Source organism: Heterodontus francisci, chromosome 1, assembly GCF_036365525.1.
Source record: "Heterodontus francisci isolate sHetFra1 chromosome 1, sHetFra1.hap1, whole genome shotgun sequence".
Lineage (NCBI taxonomy): Eukaryota > Metazoa > Chordata > Chondrichthyes > Heterodontiformes > Heterodontidae > Heterodontus > Heterodontus francisci.
The window spans coordinates 191220657-191241612 of NC_090371.1; the positions used below are offsets into that span (position 1 = coordinate 191220657).

Below are 20956 nucleotides of genomic sequence, written 5' to 3' on the forward strand. Positions count from 1 at the left end.
AAATATGATGGACAACTGGTTTAGCAATTCACCACTAGATCTGCCTGGACCATGTAAAGCACTGTCAGGTCCTGCTCTCTCGTCTGCCAAAACTGCTCCCTATTCCAGGATCATCCTGAATTGTAAAGAGAACACCTGGTTTCTTTTCTTTACTGCAAACCATCTTCTTAAACCCCTCTCCCCTATCTCCTCCAATTTTATCTCCAACAGTAAGTACAAAGACCTCATGAATTCTTTGTCACTCAGCTGGAGACCATCCACTCAGCTGCTGCTATCATTTCCCTCCCTTCCACTAACCCATTGGATCAAACTCCCTCTAAGGTTCCCCCGTCCTAGCCTTGAACTCAGATCTTTCTCGAGTTTCTCTGTTGTCTCTCCTCATGCACTCTCTGAGCTCATCTTGTCCATAAGACCCCCCCTCCTGCTCCCTCAATCCTAAACTGCTGACCACCCAACTTTCTTTCTTGGCCCCCATGTTATCTGATGTTGTTAATGGTTCTCTCTCCACAGGTACTGTCTCTCTCTCCTTCAAATCTGCCGCCATAACTCTCTCCTCAAAAAAAAACAATCCTTGACCCCTCTAACCTTTCTTTCCTTTCCAAAGTCCTTCAACATGTGGTCGCCTCCCAAATATGTGTCTTTCTTATTTAAATCCCTCCAATCAAGTTTATGTCCCTGCCACTGTATCATAACGACTCTTATCAAAGTCACAAATTACATCCTATGTGACTATGACAGTGGTAAACTATTCCTTCTCATCCTTCTCAACCTGTTACGCCTTTGACATGGTGACCACACTGTTCTCTTCCAATACCTCTCCACTGCCATCCAGCTGGGTGGGTCTGCACTTATCTGGTTATATTCTTATCTATCCAGTTGTAGTCAGAGAATCACCTGCAATGGCTTCTTTCCACGCTCTCATACCATCACCTCTGGTGTCCCCAAAGGATCTATCCTTGCCTCCCCCCCCTCCCCTTATTTCTCATCTACATGTGCCCCTCAGTGACATCATCCAAAAACGCAACATCAGTTTCCACATGTGCATTGACGCCACCCAACTCTATCTCACCACAGCCTCTCTCAGTCCCTCTATTATCTCTAAATTGCCACACTGCTTGTCCAATATCCACTACTGGATGAGCAGAAATTTCATCCAGCTAAATATTAGGAAAACTGAATCTTCGGTCCCGCCACAAACTACATTCCCTAGCCGTTGACTCCATCCCTCTCCCTGGCAACTATTTAAGGCTGAACCAGACTGTTCGCAACCTTGATGTCTGTTACAACCAGGTGAAAAAAGTGTCTAGGGGTCCCTCTTAGCCTTCACCTGGTCTTACCAAACAGGGTTTAATTTTAAACACACCGTGTTTTTAGCTCCCACCTTGGTGAATCCTTGTTCGCTGCCTTCCAATTATAAGACAAAGAAACCAGCATGAACAGGCTTTCTTAGGTTTAAAGAAGAAAAGTTGAAATTTATTAAACTTGAACTTAAATTCTAATTTGGTTAATGCCCACAAATACACGACGCACCCACATTAGCACGCATATGCGATACACACATGCAAATAGAGACAGAAAAGGGCAGAAGAAAAATAAAATGGAAACGTTTAAGGCAATATCTGAAGAGGTTTTGTTATGGTTCATCAAGCTCACTGTACATTCCTTGATTGTAGGTAGATCTTGTTTTTCGTTGGGGCCCAGTATTCTTCTTAAACCTTGTTTGCTGCAGGAGACTTTTCTCTCTTGGGGTTCATGTGCCTTTAGTGGATTCAGAGGCTTGTAAGAAAGAGATGGGAGCAGACAGGCGAGATCTTCTCAGTCCAGGAGCAAACAAACTTTCTCAGTTCAAACTGTTTGTGCAATTCAGAAAAACCCAGGTTGCCAAGCAGGTTAGTCATGTGACTAACTGGTCTGGCCACGTCTTGGATTGTACCATCTTAGCAGTCTCTGGAATGCTCCTCTTGCACACAATACCTGATGATCAAGGTCCATTGTGGGTTGACTGTGTCAGGGAATGGTCCTTTGTCCTTCCAATCACCGTCTGTTAATATGCAAATGTCTTTTCTAGCCACGGCTGATCTGTTTAACAAGTCCTTTCTTCACTCCAGTAACAGTTTAAAATCAATGATCATGACAAAAGTAATGTGCCTCATTCTTGGCAAGTGGGGGCCTAGCATGACACCCCCATACCCAGCCGAATGAAATGCGATTTGAGAAAAGGCTCATTTCATTAAAAAGGTCGAGAGAAAATATGAAATACAGAAAAAAAACATGCATTTCTCTCATTCATTCACAATTCCTAAAACTTACTAAAATTGCCCCTTTTCTGGCATCCCAATAAACACGTGGTTCTTTGGGGAAGTTTATCTTCCGTTTGCCCATCTCCATGACTGCCTAGAGTGTCTTTGATGGTTAGGTTTAATTAGCCCAGAGTTGGAATTTTTCTTTTTCGGAAGAGTCAGAAATCAGAAGTCGATCATGTGCTTTCAGTGCTTTGCTGAGTAATGCAAAGGCTTTTTACTTGATGGGGATGGGTCATTCTTTTTCTGACTGTGGGGGAGGATTCTTTGCTACTCTCCCCATTGTCCTAGAGGACACTCCTGCCTGCAGGTATTTGTGCAGTCTCTACTGCACTCCCGTGGCATTTCAACTAGGTGAGACATCACCATCATGATTTCTCTGCCCTCTAGAGGTCTTTCTTTGTCTCTGTAGGTTCGTGTAAATGCTGTTAGCAACTCTGGTGGGGTACCTCTAGTGTCTGCATTTAGGTAGGAGGATGTGGGGTCTAACTTTTCGCATTTTTTGGGGTTGGCTGACAGGACAGTAGGGGCTTTTATCCGGGATTCGTCTCGGAATTCCTTTAACCTGCTCTCTTGGTCACTTTATCTCCTTCCCATTCTAAATTTTTGCCAGTCTTGTGCCTGCCTGTCCCCTTTTGTTCCCGATGGGGGTCCCTTACAGTTCACCAGCCCTCTGCTGGAGGGTTCTCCGAACACCGGTACAGGACTTAGGGGTGCAGGTTTCAACCTGGCACATGTGACAACTCCTGCAGTACTCCACCACATCTTTGTGGAGTTTTGGCTAGTCAAACTGCTGTCTTATGCGGGCTTTGTTTTTTCATAGACCAGCATGTACAGCCACTGTAGTCTCTTAATATTTCTCTCCAGTACCTCTGCGGCACCATTAACTGGTGAACTACTGTTCACTCCTTGCTCTCAGGTCTGTGAGGAGAACTTCATTTCCTCATCAGTACCTCATTCTTTAAATAGTAGCAATCAGGGACTCCCTCTGCTTCACTTTCAGATTGGGCAGCCTGTTTAGTTTAGTTTAGAGATACAGCACTGAAACAGGCCCTTCGGCCCACCGAGTCTGTGCCGACCATCAACCACCCATTTATACTAATCCTACACTAATCCCGTATTCCTACCACATCCCCACCTGTCCCTATATTTTCCCTACCACCTACATATACTAGGGGCAATTTCTAATGGCCAATTTACCTATCAACCTGCAAGTCTTTGGCATGTGGGAGGAAACCGGAGCACCCGGAGGAAACCCACGCAGACACAGGGAGAACTTGCAAACTCCACACAGGCAGTACCCGGAATTGAACCCGGGTCACTGGAGCTGTGAGGCTGTGGTGCTAACCACTGCGCCACTGTGCTAACTCTCACAATACTGGGTCGGCTCGCGGAGCCTCAGCTAAGGAAAATCCATTTAATTCATTCCCTGGGTCTCCTAACTTTCCAAAGAAAGTCTCAGACAGACAGACCTGGTCATCTGCCTGCAGTGCTAATTGTCCCCTCTGGGGGAGCTGGTTTGATCATGGCCTGATCCACGACACATGCAGGGAAACTTCAGGGGTCTGTCTCCTGCCAGGGCCCTATCTCCCTGACTTCCTGCGGTCTTTCTTTCACTACTTTGGGGGGGGGGGCTGCGGGGCGGCTACTACCTTCTCCCCTGCCAGATCATTACCTAGGAGCCGGTCAACCCCGTTCACAGGCAAACTAGAGACAATCCCTAAGGTCACCAGTCCCGAAACTAGGTCGCAGTCCAGGTGCACCCAGTGTACAGGTACAGACATACACTGCCCTCCAATACCATTCATCACCATTCTGGTGTTCACTGCACTCTCTGGGGGAAAGGTCAGGCCTTTTCCCAGTAAAAGGGATGTAGTGGCCCCTGTGTCTCTAAGAATTACTATGGGCTTGCTTGCCCACTCAAGGGGTATGGGGTTTCTTTCCCTTCAGACACAAAAGCCTGATAGCCTTCAGGAATCCTATTAAATTTTCCTGCATGCAGCCGTAAACTTCCTGGGTCTCACTCTTACCGCAGTTAAAGCCACACGCTTGTTCCGCTGTACTTTCCATTAGGGTCCCATCTTCACTGAGCGGGTGTGCCCTGATTAACCCTACTGGTTTTCTTTTAGTTTCCAGCAGTCAGCTTTTAAATGCCCTGCTTTATTACAATGGAAGCACACAGGTCTCTGGGTCTCACTCTTGCTCACAGCACCTTCCTTTTTGGCGAGAGGTGGGCCCCCTGTGTCTCCTGCTTTCCTTTCTCTCCCAGGACTGCTTGGGCTCCTATCAGCTTTCCACCCTTTGTCCTTTTAGGATTTGTGGGGGTGATTAGGAAAGGTTCTCTCCAGTGGGAAACTGACTTATAAATTAAAGCAAACTCATCGGCCAAAACGGCTGCTTGCCAGGTCCCTGAGCTTCCGAAGAAGGGTCACTGACCCGAAACGTTAACTCTGCTTCTCTTTCCACAGATGCTGCCAGACATGCCGAGTGGTTCCAGCATTTCTTGTTTTTATCCCTGAACCCGCTGCTCCTCTACAGGGGTCTTTATGGAGAGTGGGAGAGAGTGTTTAAATTACTCTAACAGAATTACTTCTCTGATATTCTCATAGCTGAAGTGTACTTTAAGAGCCCTCAGCCAAGGGTCAAAAGCCAGCTGCTTACTTCTTTCAAACTTCAGATAAGTTTGATTAGCTTGTTTCTTGAGGATTCTAAACTTTTGGTGATAGGCTTCGGGTACTAATTCATATTCCCGGAGGACAGCAATTTTTGTCAGTTCATAATTTGATGACCTCTCATCTCGCAACATGGAAGTTTTGGGTTTTCCAGTTAGCTTGCTTTGCAGTAAAAGAGGCCAGGTCTCAGCTGGCCATTTTAGCTACCTTGCCGGTTTCTCAAAGGACACAAAATATTCTTCTTCATCCTCCTCATTGAACCTTGGAATTTGTTGAGCTACTTTTAACAATTCTGTACCAAGCCCTGAAATATGCTCCTCCATATTGGCCATGCTTTCACTGGGATTACTCTGTCACCCCCTAGTTAACTCAAGCTGCCATAGCTCTCTTTCTTCACATTCTTTCTGGAATATTCTTTCTCTCTCTCTCTTCTCTCTCTCTTTCCTTCTCCTGTCTTTGCTTTGCTTCATGTTCCTTCTGGAAGGCTCTCCCTTTCTCCCTCTCCTGTCTCTCTCTTTCTCTTTCCCTATCTTCTAATTCAAGTTTCCTCTGTTCCAAATGTATCTTTGCTAACAGTACGTTGTCTGAGTCTGCTTCTAACCCTGTTCCTGCTTCTTCAGATTCAAGGGAAAAATGGTTGGCCACTAATCTTAGGAGTTCAGACTTTCTAGCCTTGCCACGTACAGTGATCCCACACTGCTCAGCCATTTCCCTCAACTCCTCTATAGATAGTGCTTTTAACTTATCCCAAATTACTTCACCCTGGCTTGGAGAGCTACTAGCTTCAGTTGCAGACATGTTAGTATTCAATCACACACAACCACAAGAAAACCTGCATTGAAATCTTGCTCTTTTTTTGCTTGTTAACAACTTGGCTTCCCCCTTCCAATTTCTCTCGTTTGTCTGTGGGTAAAATTCCGGATGCTAGCACCCAAATTTCTGTTATGACCAGGTGAGAAAGGTGTCTCGGGGTCCCTCTCAGCCTTCATCTGGTCTTACTGAAACGGGGTTTAATTTTTAAACACACCGTGTTTCCAGCCCCCCCTTGGTGAATCCGTGTTCACCGCTTTCCAGTTATAAGGCAAAGAAACCAGCACAAACAGGCTTTCTTCGGTTTAAAGAAGAAAAGGTGAAATTTATTAAATCTAAACCTAAACTCAAATTCGGTTAACGCCTACAGATACACAATGCACTCACGCTAACGTGCATAAGTGATACACACATGCACATAAAGATAGAAAAGAGCAGAAGAAAATAAAGTGGAAAGGTTTGAGGCAATATCTGAAGATGTTTTGTTATGGTGCTTCGAACTCACTGTACAGTCCTTGATTGTAGGTAGGTCTTGCTTTTCGTTGGGGCCCAGTATGCTTCTTAAACCTTGTTCGCTGCAGGAGACTTTTCTCTCTTGGGGTTCATGTGTCTTCAGTGGATTCAGAGGCTTGTGAGAAAGAGATGGGAGCAGACAGGAGAGATCTTCTCAGTCCAGGAACAAACAAACTTTCTCAGTTCAAACTGTTTGTACAATTCAGAAAAAAACAGGTTACCAAGCAGGTTAGTCATGTGACTAACTGGTCTGACCACGTCTTGGATTGTATCATCTTAGCAGTCTCTGGAATGCTCCTCTTACACTCAATACCTGGTGATCAAGGTCCATTGTGGGTTGAATGTGTCAGGGAATGGTCCTTTGTCCTTCCAATCACCGTCTGTTAATATGCAAATGTCTTTTCCAGCCACGGCTGATCTGTTTAACAAGTCCTTTTTTCACTCCAGTAACAGTTTAAAATCAACGTTCATGACAAAATTAATGTGCCTCATTCTTGGCAGGTGGGCATAGCATGACAATGTCATTTTTGACCCCAAGTCAACTTCCAACTTTATATCTGCACCATCACTATCACAGCCTATTTCCACCTCCATAACATCATTTGACTCCATCCCTTCTTCAGCTTATCTGCTGCTGAAACCATCATTCATGTCTTTGTTACCTCTGGACTTGACTATTCTATTGCACTCCTGGCTTCACCCTCCAGGCCATCAAAAACTCTGCTGCCTATATCCTAACTTGCACCAAGCACCATTGGACTATCACACTTGTACTCACTGGCCTACATTGGCTCCCGGTTAAGCAACACCTCGATTTTAAAATTCTCATCCTTGATTTCAAATCCCTCCATAGCCTCTCCCCTCCCTATCTCTGTAATCTCCTTCAGCCCCACAACCCTCCACGATACCTTCACTCTTCCAATTTTGGCTTCTCGAGCATTCCCAATTTTAATCGCTGTCAAAGCCTAAACTCCAGAATTCCCTCCATAAACCTGCCTGCCTATCTCTCTTTCTTCTTTTGAGATGCTCCTTAAAACCTATCTCTGAACAAGCTTTTGGTCCTCTGTCATAACAACTCCTTATACAGCTCAGCATTAAGTTTGGTTTGTTAATGCTCCTGTGAAGCACCTTGGGACATTTAACTATAGTAAAGGCTCTATATAAATACAAATTGTTGTTGTTGTTGGTTGTTTTTTTCTGTTATGCATTTTGAACAGCAGGACTTCAATAAAATCCATTCATGCACTACATCTGTTGCAGTGCAGTTCAGTAATTTATCATCAGAGTACAGCTTAGTGGCATTCAGTAAGATTAAGATGAGAGCAAAATCAATGGAGAAATAACCATTTGTTTTGCCCATCTGTTGTCAGATGGCTGCTAGCAAGGGTGGCATTATAATGGAGGAAATAAAATGCCAGGAAAATCCATTTCTACTGTTTTTTTTCTTTTGCCAAAAGGCAGCAATTTTGCATTATGCCTGAGCTATAACAAGGGAAGACAGGATTTCAATTGGAATGCACTCAAAATGTTTCTGCAGTCCACATTAGCTAATGTTAAACAGGCCTGGATGCCTGCCTAAATTGTCTGTCAAAACAATGTCAAACATACACACCATTGAATACACATAATGCCAGCTTTAGCGTACCTGGATTTCAATGAAGTACTAAATGCTGGATACCAATATATGCTATACAACAGACAACAGAGTGAACATGTACTGAGTTCGTACTGAGTGAAGGGCATTCTTTTCAGAGCATACTCAGGAGTTAAGATTATTCGTCTTTCATTGTTTTTCGCTAATCTCTTTTCCTGTAGGTTGTGACTTGTGTGTGATTCTACGGCATGGTGACTCTCAAAATTGATAATTTTTCATGCATGAGTCTAAGTGGTGAGTGTTGGAAAGTTAACCGACAGCACAACACAGCCAGGCCTGATCCTGTCCCCTCTTAGCTAATGGACACTAAGGCTTGTAGTATTCCTACTCACGTCCCAGCTGAGATCTCCCACTTAGCATAGACTAGCAATCGAACCTTCTAGGACTCCATGGCTAAGTACCTAAATGGGCAATGCATTTAACATTAAGCTAGCAGAGAGTCACATATTGAAATTTTGAGAAGTAGCACAGATGAAATACTGAAAAAATTAAATACCATAAGCAGTTGCTTGAATCCAGGAAGGGGAAACTGGTTAACACCTGACTTGGGGAATGTTTTGGGAGGCTGCAAGGCACGCCTGAAGAGGTTTGCCCAAGAATCGACCAAATTTATTCCTTGGGCCTCTTTACCATGAAATTGGGAGCTGCAGGGGCCAATCAGGCTTCCTGTTGCAGCTTGCCAGTCAGGCCCAGAGCATGATTGGTCAGCTTGGAAGCTGGCAGGTGGCCCTTAGATAGGTTCTGCAGAGGGTTAGGAGGAGGTAGCAGGGGCAGTGGGGGTTGATGTGGGAGCATGGGGACATGATGGCTTGCTGGCAGTGATGCACAGTATTGTTGTGGAGGAAGCATGTTCCTCCTGGCTTCACATTAAGGTAAGTGAAGAAAAGTTGACATATCTTGGCTTTGGCAGCTTCCAGTGGTTCCTTTAAGAATCGTACCTTAAGCTGTGGTAGAGCCCGAAAAACTAGTTCTGCTAGTTTTTGACCAATTTATGAGCGGGGTCCTAAAACAGCCCTTAGGACTCTCATTAGCAGATGCAAGTAGTCTTATGCCTGTTAAAGGTGGTACCAGGAACTCCGCACGGAGTTCCGGGCAAGAACCCGGTGGGGAGGGGGGAGCAATAGAATTTTCAGGGTGGTAGGGGTGGAGGAGTGGGGTAAACAATCTTTACTGGCTAATGAGATGTTGGGAAGGGGTTGAGGGTCAAAGGGAACAAATTTTGTGGGGGAAGGTTCGGAATACTATTAAGATTTATTATGGGGGAAGAGTGCGATTAATGTTTAATTCACCCATTGGGGGGTGGGGGGGGGGGGTGGTGGGGGGGGTTGGTGGGGAAAGTGATTTCTATTTCACATGACAATGTATTCTGACATCCCGGAGATCGGAGGCTCAGGGACGGTGCATCTGCGTGGGATGCGCGCCGTTTTTAGAGTGTGCCACCGTGAACTGCGGCGCACTCGTAAAATTCAGCCCACTGACTCCACAAAGTAACTTCAGCTGATTTCTTATTGCCGCAGAAACAAAAATACTCATTTTTATAAATAGCTGAAAACTTGCACGTTTAAAAATTGCTGGAAGTATGAAGCTTAGATGTACTCTAATGATGAATCTCCATTGGAAATATTAACATTATTTATTTTATTTAGAGATACAGCACTGAAACAGGCCCTTTGGCCCACCGAGTCTGTGCCAATTATCAACCACCCATTTATACTAATCATACACTAATCCCATATTCCTACCACATCGCCACCTTCCCTACCACCTACCTATACTAGGGGCAATTTATAATGGCCAATTTACCTATCAACCTGCAAGTCTTTGGCTGTGGGAGGAAACCGGAGCACCCGGCGAAAACCCACGCGGTTCACAGAGAGAACTTGCAAACTCCGCACAGGCAGTACCCAGAATCAAACCCAGGTCGCTGGGGCTGTGAGGCTGCAATGCTAACCACTGCGCCACTGTGCCATCTTTTCAGATGCAGATAACCTGTTGCACATTTTCAGCAATTTCTGCCTTTACTTCAGATTTTCAATATTTGCAATCTTCTCTTAGAAGTGAAAAATGCATAAAAGTCCTCACCTAGCTGTGTAATTCCAGAACCCAGCTTTACTCACAATACTGCATAAAGCTGTACTTTGACTCTCTTGGACAGAGGGAGGAAGAGGTATGTTTAATATTGGATATTTGCATCCCAACAGGAAGCTTCTATCAGCAGGGGGATGGGCCAAGCGTAAATCATTAAAAAAAATAGTTGCACATGAAGCATTCATTTGTAAGAATTTGGACAATAAGCTATAAAAATGAACTCTGAAACATTTGAAAATATTGCAAATTTGAAGTAAAAACAGAAAATTCCTCAAGTTTTGTGACCAAATAAAGAGGATCATAACTTCTCATGAAAATGTTGTTATGTCATAGTTGACCAAATGAATGGCATGTCTGTGAAAGCCAGGTCTATAACCTTTGTACAAGAGGGTAATTCTGATATGTGGAAGCATTTAATTGGCTCATTTCTAGTAGTGATGTATAATGCCTGGCTACTCCTTATGCAGTTGATAACAGAAAAGGGTTTATCTTATGCTCAATGGTTTGTTTGTCCCTATGTTCATGGTGTAGGTATGAGCTGAGGATGCTTTTGCATCTCCTGTAAAGATCGTGTAAACATTTACAAAAGAAATCCTTCATTTGGATGGAGTGGACTAAGCTGGTGCTATAGGGTCAGTTGGTAGGAAGGTTATAGTTAACACTTGGTTTATTGTATGGTTATATAGGAAGGTACATAGTGGGGTTCCCCAGGATTCGGTGTTAGGACCATTGCTTTCTTGATATATATTTTTGATCTCGACTCAAGTGTATAGCGCACAATTTCAAAATTTGAAGATGACACAAAACTTGGAAGTATTGTGAACTGTGAGGAGGATAGTGATAAACTTCAAGAGAACATAGACAAGCTGGTAGAATGGGTGGACAAATGGCAGATGAAATTTAATGCAGAAAAATGTGAAGTGATTCCTTTTGGTAGGAAGAATGAGGAGAGGCAATATAAATTAAAGGGTACAATTCTGAAGGGGGTGCAGGAGCAGAGGGACCTGGGGGTATATGTGCACAAATCATTGAAGGTTGCAGGTCAGATTAAGAAAGCAGTTAATAAAGCATACAGAATCCTGGGCTTTATAAATAGGGGCATACAATACCAGATCAAGGAAGTTACGATAAACCTGTATAAAACACTGGCTCGGCCTCAACTGGAATATTGTGTCCAGTTCTGGGCACCGCACTTTAGGAAGGATGCTAAGACATTAGAAAGGGTGCAGCAAAGATTCACGAGAATGGTTCCAGGAATGAGGAACTTCAGTGACGTGAATAGGTTGGAGAAGCTAATGGGTGTTCTCCTAAGAGGAGATTTGATAGAGGTGTTCAAAATCATGAGGGGTCTGGACAGAATAGATAGAGAGAAATTGTTCCCCTTGGCAGAAGGATTTCAAACCAAAGGACACCGATTTAAGGTGATTGGCAAAAGAAGCAATGGCGACATGAGGAAAAACTCTTTTTCACGCAGTGAGTGGTTAGAATCTGGAATGCGCTGCCTGAGAGTGTGGTGGAGGCAGATTCAATTGAGGCCTTCAAAAGAGAATTGGATAGTTACCTGAAGAGAAAATATTTGCATGGCTATGGGGAAAAGGCGGTGAAGTGGAAGTAGGTGCGGTGCTCTTGCAGAGAGCCAGCACTGACATTACGGACCTAATGGCCTCCTTCTGTGATGCAACCATTCTCTGATTCTAGATAAATGGGACACCAATGGCTGCAATTTTGAGGAGTTCCTTTATGCCTCGAGGATTGTTAGAGGCTGAGTCAACAGAAGATAAAATGCCCTTTGACAGTTTTTCTTAATAATTAATACAATAGTTCAATTTCAACACTGAATATATGTTCTGTGTAATTTGTATGTTGCACGTCGTTTTTTTATCTGCCTGTCATTAACTCATACAACCAGTAGATGAAGAACTGAAGTAGGGATAGATCATAGATAGTAGTACTCTAATTAATATTGTAAATTGACCATAATCCTCTCATGTCACTCATGAACTAACTGGCCAGCGTCTCCTGTGGAGCTATTTCCTTAAACCCATCATTGTTCACTGAGTATCTTCATGTGAATATCTATGAGTTGGAGGGAATTTTATGCTTTCCCCTGCGGCAACTTTGGAGGCGGGGAGAGCATATAAATCGGGTAGGATGGTAACGGGGGGGGGGGGGGGGGTGCGACCCTGCTACCTTCCCGCCTCCACCAAAATTAAGTCCGGAGCGGGAAGGTCTGTGAACGGCCCTCCCGCCCCGCCACCAATTGAGGCCCTTAAGTGGGCAATTAATGCCTAAGTAAGGGCCTCATCCCGCCTCCGCTGGTATTAGCCCAGCACTGGGCAGGCCTGTTGCTGCATGGGGAGCATGCCAAGCAAACCCGTGCGTGTTGCTTGTCAGGTCCGGGGGTTCCCTCGTTAAGGGACCCAGCATCAGGAAGGGGAAGGGCGCTGAGAGACACCCCCTGCCCTTGCTGCCAACCCCCCTACATCCATGACCCCCACCCTGCAAAACCCCTGCCGCACTGACTTACCCGTGGCCTGGGTCCCTCGGCGATCCATGGCTACCAGCGGGTACATTACCGGCAGCAGCCACCACTTCCGTGGTGGTGGTGCTCAGTAAATGATTGGCCAGCAGCTCTCAAGAGGGCAGGACTTGCATCACCGGGGTCCTTGTTCCCGGGGAAGCCCTGCCGTTGTTCACTTAACTGCCTAATTCGCACTTGATTTGGCAGGACTTCCCAACAGGAGGCGACACAGGACTTAGCTTTAGTAGATGGTTAAGACCCCATCGCCCAGATAAAATCTTGGCCTATATGTGACACATTGCTGAGTTTATACAGTTTAGCTGATTGATGTCACACCAGAAGCAGTCATGTAAATTCTCCCTGAGTGGACTTAACACATATCTAGCACATTTATCAGCATTGTACATTTAATTTGGCAAAGTTTTGTTTTTCTGAACTTTATTTTAAATTGTCACCTCTTACTTCATGGAGCATTTACCTGCAATCCAGTAGATATTTATATGTATTCTTAAAACCAACTTTCCCCTGTATTCTTTGCTATCTCATTTATCTGCAGTGCACATATTTGGCATTAGTGTGGAAAATTAAAAAGACATTTCCACACTGCAGTGTGAAAGATTAAGTCGTAATATAAGGGAGCCATTAGGGATATAATTAAAATTCTGCAGACATATAGAAAAACATTGGGATCAGATGCACTATATAGAAAGTGAAATGCGTACATCATAAAATAGGTTACACCATACATACTCAAAAAAGTGGATGTATATGTTAATCACATAGATTATATATTAAAAATAGAAAAAACCATGGGGTAAGAATGAATTACATGGCAGATGTCCAATTGAGGAATTCGAATAATTTCATATGCCCCTCAATATTTTTATATTATCTGATGATTTTTTTCCCCTCAAATCTCAGTTTCAAACCCCAGTACTTTGGTGCCATTGCCATTAGAGAATCAAGCAATATTACACAGTGTCTCACAGAATGTTGGGTTCCTTCGGAAGGTGAATTGCAAAGCAAATTCCCACCCACCATATCAAATATCCAGCAGCTAAATTAATGTAATCATTTCCAACTACAAGAGTTCAGGATGGAATTCCAGGATGAAATGTTAGAAAGGAAGAACATCATACTTCCCAACATTGTTATGTATTTCCAAGTGGGCTGGTTTCAGGAAAGTTATCTTCGGCCTTGGAACAGCCCCACCCCTTCTCTACTTTTGTTCCCTGTCTTTTCCAATTTACTTGCATCTTTCTCAATTCAATTACGCAAATAAAACTAAAAATTATTCCCCCCGCCCTGCCTTGCCACCAACCCGGAACTTAAGGAAGAGCTGTTCTTTTTCTTCCTTCGTGGGCATCCTTGACTGCTGCTCTGTTGTGTTTAATGGGAGTAATAAGAGCAGATAGAACTTTAGGAAAAGATAATCTATTCCCTTTTAATTACCAGGGGGGACAAGGGGAAGAAACAAGGATCATGTTGACTTTGAGATGACATGTCAGAAGGAGATTGGAATGAAGTTGATCCTCTGAGGCAGAGTTGGTATTCCTGTACCTCTGCCAGGGAGGCCTGTGGTACTTGAGAGCACTGTTGATGACTTACATGCTGCCCCAGCTTGTTAATGAAACCTGGAGGGAAGACTTGCCACTGCAAACTGAGATTCTTTCTACTTGCCTCTTGATAACCTTGACAGCCAAAGATCCAATAGATAGAATGTTCTTGACTGGACATGTACCAGAATGTACAGTGTGCTAGTAAGTTGCAGAGTGCTTCTGGTTAAAATCCAGCAGTAATCCCTGTGCATAACTGGGGTCTTTTTAAGCCTCGGCCCATGCCAAGGCATCTGAACTTGAGTAAATACCTACAGGGAGAGAGAATGTGCTCCATATTAAAACATGAATTGTGTAGATTTCCCAGCAGCTTGATTTGGAGACTTTTACGAATGCCAATAGATTTCTCAGGGTGTGTTGGATACCTGAATCCTCAAAAATGTCACAATTAAAGCTTCTGTTGTATTTAACAAAACAATTCTTAAGTTGTAAGATGTTTGGTTCCAGCTACTAATGAAAAGGTATGTATAGATATGCAGTGACATAGGAATTTTCAAGTCTTGAAAAGGCCATTATAGTCCATCTGTCTGTTCCAAAGTAAAGTAAAACATATCATCGATCTCTTACATCTGTCAACCACCTCTTTTGCCAAAAAAACTATCCAGTTTCCTCTTGAATGAGCTGACACTATCTACCTTCACTGTCTCCTTGGACAGTCTGTTCCACATATTCACCACGCTCAGTGTCAAGTAGATAAATTTAAACTAACTGTTCACTTTCGCTAATCTGAGCTTGAGTTTGTGACAGAGTTCATAGTTGTGTCAGACAAGTTGCTAGTGTTCAGTTTATCCATACCCCTTTAAACATTGAAATATCCCCCACCCGAGCCTATTGTTCCCTATGCAAGCATTCTCAGCTTCTTTCTTCTCTCCTCATAGCTGAAATGATTAATCCCATCTTCTTAGCATAAGTGTTAGTTAATTCACATGGAATTTTTGATTTTTCTATTGCCATTTTATCTCATTCACCTTTTTCAATTAAGTGAATGACAATTTCTGTTGTATGGATATCGTATCACATTATGTATTCTCCTTCCTTTAATCTGAATAAGACTTCAAAATTAACATCTTAAAAATAAAGTATTGTTTGTGAAATGGAGTTAGATTTTCATTTTCATGTGCTACTTGATAGTCACACACTTAAGCAGCTCCAGACAGCTTACTGCAAACCAATCAGGAGAGAAACCTTGACTGATTTTTCCCCTCCTTAGTCCATAGTTTTTTTTATGCTGCTCCCAGTCTTAATGTTACTCATTGCATCTGCAATAATTCTAATACCTCTGTTAAAACAATAGACAGAATAACATTACACCAATGCATTAAGTGTCAGTGTGCTAAAATCGCTGTCATTTCTAGGCTTTAATCTTAACACAATAGAGTTAAGATTCAAAGCTTGGATTAAAAGGATGGTTTTACGGATGTGATCTCGATGTAGGGAGCCTTACCCACTGGGAGTGCATTTGAAGGAAATTGTGGGTGCACTCCCATCATGTTCTGATTTGTGCTCCCAGTTGCAGAAACTCCAAGCTGGTGGCATAATTTCATAACACAAACCTTAAATTTTTCTGTTCAGGAAAGGTAGACATAATTAATCTTTCACTTTACATATAAAAACTATACAATTAGCTTGGTGGTGCAAGGTAACTGTTTATTGCATGTTGGGAAATTATAATTTCAGTGTTTGATGTGACCAAAGACATGTGGGAAGTTTGTTCAGCTTGTTATTGTCAGGGTTATAGGTGATTAAGAAAAGTGTGGCATATTGGAAGATTGATGCATTGTACGTACAATGCTTTCCTAGTGCCAATATACATCAGCCATTGTGCAAGAGGCAGCATACCACCCAGCTGTAATGAAAGGAGAACTGTTGTACAGCAGAGGCTGAAGAAACTGAGGTCTAGATAAAATGCAGTCCTTGTACATTGCAAATACAAAATCAATAATGATAGTAACAAATACTATCATGTTCATATCACACAAAATACCTTCCTCTGTGTAACTACAGTATGTGTTACCTTATCTTGTACCATAACCAAAATATCTGACTACATTGAACTACTGTCAGGACATACTGAATGTGTTTTATTTATGGTTTTTTAACATGTCATTGCATTGTAGTTACCATTCTAAACTGCATCTATTCAATGGAACATCATAGAATAAAAGTAAGGACAAGGATTTGTGCATTTCTTCTCAATTGGCAGAATGCAGATTTCAGACAACAGCTGGAAAGCCTTGCCCTGGATGTCAAGCAGCAGTGACAGGACACAAATGGCCTGTCAACCTGCCTTTACTTAGTAAGGCATCTGCTTTGACAGCTAAGGACTAGCCTATTCAGGGCTTGTTTACCAGACAGCAAATTGTTTGCCTTCGTGAAAACAAATTAAAGTGGTAAACACAGTTTGTTGCCTCAAAGGGTATGTAATGCTTGAATAATGGGGCATGATTCCTGGTTATATATATATATACAAAATAGCGTTACAAAACTTCACAAATATAACTATTTCAGATCCTTTTAAAATGTGAAGTAGCTCTCAAGTTTTAATTCTCAGTCTAACTAACTCTGGGTACTATAAATTAATTGTCTCTACAGCTCTGGATTAGGAAAGGAAAAATCAGTGAGGAATTCTACACATAATAGTTATCCAGTAGCCTTTCATATAAATAGCATGTCTGTGGACATGGGGCAAGGGCTGGATTAGACTTGGCTGTAATACTCTCTGAACTGAAAAGCTCATTGGCATTCACAGTCTATTGGTTCACATCAGTGAGCTGATGGTACCAGTGGTAGAATAGCCCAAGGCAAGCCAACAACTTCAAGAAAGCTGAAAGAAAAAAATTGAATGACAAAAAATGCAGCATCTCTTTTGGTCAGACCTTTATCCAAAATGTGTAGAAGCAAAAAGTACATACTGGCTTTTTTTGATTCCCTACAACTATTTTGTTTATTCTTTTAAGGGCCCAGCCTTTGTGAGCAGAAGGATCCAGAGATTGTGAGTTGGTTGACTCTAAACACATGGGACTGGTCTGAAACTGAAAAGCAGATTGACTGGAAACAGGTGCAGCAATTTTAAACACAATGAAGACCACAACTGAGTCAGTGCTGATGATTGTCACTGGAATGGCTTCTCGTGTGCTGTGATTCTTTATTCCATGCAGGTACCATCATTTCTAGTTTATCAGTGACCATCAACTAAGTTGATTCTCAGCCATTGAAATAATTTCTGGTGTTATTTCCTCATAATTAATTAAATGTTTAACCCTCATATGTTTTCCCATCTGCATTTCTTTGCACAATCAATGCTTCTATCACTGGCAGCTGCCTTTATCCTGCTGGAGAATAAAATATTCTAAATTTTTCTGAGTGGTGATTTTCTGGTGACCTGTGTTCTCTTTCTTTCTCACTGTTGTATCTTTGTGACATTGATCACAAGTCGTGGGAGTCAGTTGCCAGCATTCGCCAGAGCTGGCGGGCAGCCATAAAGACAGGGCTAAATTGTGGCGAGTCGAAGAGACTTAGTAGTTGGCAGGAAAAAAGACAGAGGCGCAAGGGGAGAGCCAACTGTGCAACAGCCCCAACAAACAAATTTCTCTGCAGCACCTGTGGAAGAGCCTGTCACTCCAGAATTGGCCTTTATAGCCACTCCAGGCGCTGCTTCACAAACCACTGACCACCTCCAGGCGCGTATCCATTGTCTCTCGAGATAAGGAGGCCCAAAAGAAAAGAAAAGAAAGAAAGAAAAATCTTTGTAACCACACTTCCTCTTTTAGTCAAGAAAGTGGGTCCCTTTTTCAAATCGGCCTACACTTAGACCATCTGGACAAACAGTAACACAATTTAGCCAATCAGGTGAGTTCAAGGTTCAGATGAGGTGGGGACTCAAGCTCACACTCCCTTGCAGTGAAGCATTCTCCTATAACATGCTCATATTTGGTTATATCATTGCACTACTCGAGCTTATACCTGCAAAGTGTCACTTGTTAGAAGTGACAACTATATAATTGCAAGATATAGATAGTGAAGAAAGCTGTTTTCCCAGCCTTGTTCATCCATCCAGAAGAAACCTACAGTGTCCCCATCACAGGAACCAATACTCACTTTTATTCCTAATGACTACCTATTATGATGTACAGCTGTCTTAGCATTAGGATTAAAGGGGTCTGTGTGCTTCATCACTCATACGGATGATAAGTATCACTCCTAACAATTCTCCAATTATTCCTGGCTTTCTCTCCAGTGATCCACATACAATTGAACTTTTTAAATAGCCAAATATAAGAAAAGAAAATAGGAAATTAACGTCAAATGTTCTGTGTCAACATCTTCCTAGCATTGCCCATTGTTTTGAAAGGGTTGAAGTTCATTTCTTGTGTTTAAAATTCAGTGAAGTTGTTTCTTGTGACAACTGATGTCAATGGGGCCTGATTTTAACTCTGTTCAAGTGGGTGGGTTTTGAATGGGTTAAAATTGAGCCTTGGAGAGCCTATACTAGCCAAAACCCAAAAACGTTAGTCTTCCTGGGCTAGATTTTCCACTTGCCACCCAGGTGTAGAGCCGGTAGGTCAGGATGGCTGTTTAATATCCATAAACTGCCCGATTTTAATTTCCACTGATTTCATTTCAAAATCTGTGTTCTAGCTACTGTTCTTTTGTGCCACTTTAACCCCTGCAGGATTTCTGACTGAATGTTACTCATTTTCTAGCCTTACCCTTTATTTTTTTTAAAACCCCAAGTAACTAATAGTGAGCTCAAATCCCGCCCTGGCAGATTGAGAAATTGAATTCAGTTTTAAAAAATCTGGACTTATAAAGCTGGTATCAGTAAAAGCAACCACAAAGCTGTCCGATTGTTGTAAAAAAAACAACTAATTTCCTTTACGGAAGGAAACATGTCATCCTTACCCGACCTGTGGGACCTCAGTCCTACGAAGCCACCTAGTTGTATCGAAGCGATACCAGTAGTTCAAAGAGAAGGCCCAACACCACCTTCTTGGAATAACTAATTATGGGCAATAAATACCAGCTTTGCCGGCAATGCCCACAACCTGAGAAAGAATACTTTACATTTTGGATAGCGACTGAGGCCAACTTTGGTTAACACTGTTGGACATAATGTTCTTGCTGTTCATTTAGCCCTGCACCTAAATCATTGTGGTATGATTTGGATGGTGGGAGTACTGATTTGGAATAACCATTAACTTATACTCTAAACATAGCTTCTACAGATACAACTGCAGTTTTATGGAGTGTTCCCAATGACATTTCTAAAGTAATCATTCTATAACAAACTTATCACCTTAGATCTTATTTCATGCAAATATGCTGTTAAAATAGACTACCAGTTTTCTGTTGACATTGGACATTTATGTTTAATGAGACTACTAATTTAAACTTTATTGAAATATTTAAGGGTATGAGACAAGTTTGACACAGACTCATAAAACAATACTGTCATGTCTGGTGTAATTAGTTTTACTTACGGGAAAAAATGAAGTGGGTGGTTGGAGAATAAACAACAGATAGTCATAAACTCGGCAGGGGTTACAGTGGGACAAAAGAACAATCACTGGACACTGACAGGTAATGATGCTATCACTACATCAGTGACCCAGTTCTATGTGTCTATCATGGAGTTGTTGATTGTGAAGCCAGTTTGAGCTATCAGCCAAAATGTTAGTGGTAATCTTTTAAACCCAATTTAGTTCAACACTTTTGTAGAGTTAATCTAGCATGAAGATTAATTGGTGCTTGTTAACTCACCCATTTGACTTTGGTTCCAACTAATAAGAAAAAAAAATCCACCAGCGAGGAAATCTTCAATACCCTCCTAAGCACTAATCATCAAAGTCCAGTAGTCAAGTGACAGTTGCTACCCAAGAACAAGTTGCATATCATTGTACATTAACTGTAGGTCAAATCCCAGGGTTAAGATTAGACTAATTACATTTTAGTCTAGAAATTACTCTTGGCAAGATTAGTGGATGAATACAATAATTTGTATGATAGTATTTCGTGATTTTAATGATGTGCTAATCTGTTTATTTTAAGCAGGTTAGAAGTTTTGCTAAAAGAAGATATCAAGATTAATCTCCAGTATTTTTTCTCCATAGTTGCTTTTTCTTTAAATTTCAATCTTAGATTAATCTTGCATCTAATTCCCTGATTGAATTACCAAGTTCAGCCTGGACTAAACTTGTAATTTTCGTTTCGTGATGCTAGTCTGAGATCTCATCCCTTTGACATCAATTGAATTGAAGTGTACGCCACCCTGCCCACCCCCCCGCCACATATAACGGATAAATATTAATCTTCATTAATTAGGCAACAGTATAGATCAGACATAAATACAAATGGGCCAATATTCTGATCCTGGTGCTGAAGTGGAGCACAGTTTGACATCTTGGGGTTTGAGAATGTAGAGGGCATAGGCCAGAGTGATGATGTAGGGCTCCCTGAAGCTCAAGGCTGGTACAACAATAACTTGCATTTATATAGCCCCTTTAACATAGCAAAATGTCCCAAGCGGCTTCACAGATATATTAGGAAAAATGGACGCCCCACCAAAGAAGGAAAAAGTCAGATGATCAGAAGCTTGGTTTTTAGGGTGGTCTTAACAACAAATTGCATTTATATAGCACCATTAATGTGGTAATATGTCCCAAGGCACTTCACTGGAGGGTCATCAAATAGAATTTGACACCAAGACATATAAGGAGATATTATATCAGGAGAAGGGTAGGTTTTCAGGAACTTCTTAAAAGGGGAGTGAGGGGTAGAAAGGG

The 20956-nt window shown here is 42.3% G+C and overlaps 1 long non-coding RNA gene across 1 annotated transcript in view; it reads left to right on the forward strand.

Moving 5' to 3' along the window:
* Positions 1-20956, forward strand: part of LOC137374080 (uncharacterized) — a 72644-nt gene that overhangs the window by 48347 nt on the left and 3341 nt on the right. The window contains exon 2 of the long non-coding RNA XR_010975759.1: positions 17132-17332. This is a non-coding gene — a long non-coding RNA (uncharacterized lncRNA). The remainder of the gene's footprint in view (positions 1-17131; positions 17333-20956) is intronic.